Source organism: Rana temporaria, chromosome 12 (assembly GCF_905171775.1).
Source record: "Rana temporaria chromosome 12, aRanTem1.1, whole genome shotgun sequence".
Taxonomy (NCBI): Eukaryota; Metazoa; Chordata; class Amphibia; order Anura; family Ranidae; genus Rana; species Rana temporaria.
Window position 1 is genome coordinate 39,383,674 of NC_053500.1, and position 3,457 is coordinate 39,387,130.

Here is a 3,457-nt window from a genome sequence, read left to right on the forward strand (position 1 = left end):
GAGCTGAGGTGAACCTCCCCTGTCTTACAGGGTTATGGAAAAGCTGTTGGAAATGATGATGAGGGCATATTCCTGAATGAGCAGGTTGGTGAGTAGAAAAGTTATGTGAGAGTTATTGTCTGGAATTATGAGGAGTTGTTTTCAGTTAAATAACTGGATGAGTCAGAACATGTAATTCCACTACAGATTCTCATATAGGTGCTGAGATTAGGGAAGTTGAAACACGTATTTAGGAATTCTTACCTGCCAAAAGTTTAGGAAAGAGGTTCACATGCTCTTGTATTGCATAAGGCTAGACCAGGGCCAAGGCAGATGCAGGGGAGGCTCCTGCCTGGGGCGCTGTGGTAATGGGGTGCCTCTCCTGCCCATGTGTCTTCTGCCTATGGGCAGGGCCGTTTGAAGGAATTTGGGGGCCCCCCCCACGCAAAGCCTACAGGAACCAGGAACTTACTCCCCTCTCCCTATGTTCTTTTTATTCCCCCCTCCCCATGTTTTTTTTACTCCCCCCATGTTCTCTTTACTCCCCCCCCCTCCCTGTGTGCACCTCCTGTCAGTCCGGCCAGGAACAGGAAACTGAATCTCCTGTACCGCGCGGTACCCGCCAGAGTCTGGACTGACAGGAGGAAGGAAGAGGAGCCCGGCCACGCTACGGAGAAGGGGAAGTGACAACTCGAGGCAGCAGTGCTGCAGGCTCTCTATAGAGCGCTCAGGCGACTGCAGCATATAGGAAGCTTAGCACGGCAAGGGCCCTGCTTGGGGCCCCAGGCCAGCTCAGGGCCCCAAGCAATTGCTTGGTTTGCTTGCCTTGTAGCGACGGGCCTGCCTATGGGTCCGTCAGCTTAGTTCTGCAGAAAATCTTTCAATGGGGAAAAATGTGAGAGATTTCCTGTTGTGCTTCCAGGAGAGGAAGTGAAGGGTACCAAGTCCAGAGACGGGTAACAAAAATTGTGAAAAATCTGATAAAACATAGGAACTTAATACGTACAGTATGGAAGGAAAAAAAAGGGAGAGGGGAGACATGACTGAAACTTTAAAATACATCAAGGGGCTTTTTCCACTGGATCCGCCATCTTGCAGTAGGGGCAATTGTAACTGAAAAATGACGAACACAAGAGGCAAAAGGCGAGAAACCCGTTATATGTTCTCTAGACCCTTCCGCAAGCATGGTCCGGTTCCAATGTCAACCTATATGCGCATCTACAAGAAGGGTGATATTGTGGACATCAAGGGTACAGGCACAATCCAGAAAGGTATGCCACACAAGTGCTACCATGGCAAGACTGGCCGAACCTATAATGTCACACAGCATGCTGTTGGAATAATTGTCAACAAACAAGTCAAAGGTAAGATTCTTGCCAAGAGAATCAATGTAGAGCACATCTGCCACTCAAAGAGCATAGACAGTTTCCTGCAACGTGTGAAGGAAGCCAAGGAGAGTGAAGCTCACTTTGTCCGAACATTTGGAAAGGAACCAATGAGCCAATTCCATATGAGTTCCTGGCATAAAGTACTGCTATTAAAACATCCTTTTCTCAAAATAAATAAATAAATAAATCCATCAAGGGGAAAGATCCCTACCTAATGGGTCTTGTCCCGGACCTGTTAGCCTCAATCACTGATTTGATGGGCCCTTACAATATCCCCCATATCACAAAATGGGAAACTGACCTAAGCAAAACTCTGAACCAAGCTACCTGGAACCAATTTTGGCTAGACTCCTCTAAATGCTCACGGCTCAAGAGAATGCATTCAAATTGCTTTCACATTGGTACATGAGCCCAGTTTGTGTGGCCAAATTTGTCCTCTCTGCATCCCCTTTGTACTTCCGGGGGCTGCAGAGAGCACGGCACTCTTTTTCACATCTGGTGGTCCTGCCTGATTATAATGCGATTTTGGTCATAATTCTATACATTGATCAGATCTGCCCTAAACATCTCCCTTACACATAATCCCTGGAAAGCCTTACTACATAAGCCAATCCTGTCCCTTTCTAAAGCCCAAAAGAAGCTGGTGGGATTTGTTTTCCTGGTGTTCTGACAGACATTGGCAGAGCCTGATGACAACTGTTTCTTAAAGGGATTGTAAAGGATCAATATTTTTTTTTTTAAATAACAAACATGTTTTACTTACCTCCACTGTGCAGCTCGTTTTGCACAGAGTGGCCCCGATCCTGGTCTTCTGGGGTCCCTTGGCAACTGTCTTGGCTCCTCCCCGCATCATCTAACCCCCTTCATGGGAAGCTCTCTCCCAAGGGGGTTAGCTTGCGGGCGCGCTCCCGTGATACAGCCGGCCGCTGTAGTCGCCGACTGTATCACTCGGCCCCGCCCTCCGGCGCGCCGCATCATTGGTTTGATTGACAGCAGCGGGAGCCAATGACTGCACTCCTATCAAGCATCCAATGAATGAACCGAGCAGAGCCATAAAGCCCGGTCGAGAAGCCTGCTCGTTCACGACGCGGGACTACATGCATAGAATGCATTAAGGTGAAAAAACATGAACCTTTACAACCCTTTTAAGTTTTCTGAGGTCAAGCAGAGGCTCATGGGTACTATAGTTCATGAAAAACTCACCTCTATACTCACTGAAACCTACACCAAAATTTCTGAAGACTTGGGGCCCATGGTTAACCTGTGACGATCACCTAAACTTGGGTCACACTCGGCACTGGCTGACCACCGAGATATGCAGGTCTCATTTACGTTAAAAAATCCTCCTGATTGATTGTGATCTGTGCACACAACACGCCTTTTAAGGAATCGACTGACTGTTTCTTTTTTTGTGGTTGGGTTTTGTTATTGGGCTTTTAATTTGTAACTGGAGCTAAGTCCTCCTGGGACCGCACCATCATTTTACTTGCCAAAATAATTATTGTATACTGACTGGTGCTCCCTCAGTGGGCTATGTCCTCCCCTACGTGCACTGTGGTTGTATTGGATGGGCTTTTTTTTTTCTTTTTGGTTTTGTACTATTTCTGTGAAAATGTAATAAAATTAAGAAAAAAAAGTTTGGACTGCACTCTACTCTTCATATGGTTACTTGCACAGATCACTACTGCTACTGGACCCCACGGGAACCCAACCTTCTATCTCCCTTCCGTAGATTCTGAGTTTGAAACCTTTCTCTCCCACCGCTTTCACGGAGACGTGTGCCTAGGGTTGCCACCTCATCCCTTTAACCACTTCCCGACGGCCGTACGACTATATACGGCCGCAGGGTGGTTCTACTTCTCTGGGGCGCCGTCATTTGACGTCCGCCCCTTTCCGCGTTCCCCGCGCACGCTCCCGAGCGCGCAGCGGGGAAATTCTGTGCTGGCCGTGTCCCTTGAACACAGCCAATCACAGATCGCCGTGAACGGCCAATCGGAGTGGCCGTTTCGTAGGCGATCTGTGCGGCCAATGAGAGATGATCTCATATGTTTACATATGAGATAATTTCTCATTGCCGGCTCTCGCAGACA

General features: G+C 48.0%; 1 pseudogene across 1 annotated transcript; it reads left to right on the forward strand.

Annotated features, from left to right (window-relative positions):
- The first annotated feature begins 1,058 nt into the window (after positions 1-1,058).
- LOC120919176 lies at positions 1,059-1,506 on the forward strand (annotated as a pseudogene). The gene has a single exon (XR_005744525.1). The product of XR_005744525.1 is annotated as a 60S ribosomal protein L21-like (transcript).
- The last annotated feature ends 1,951 nt before the right edge of the window (positions 1,507-3,457 follow it).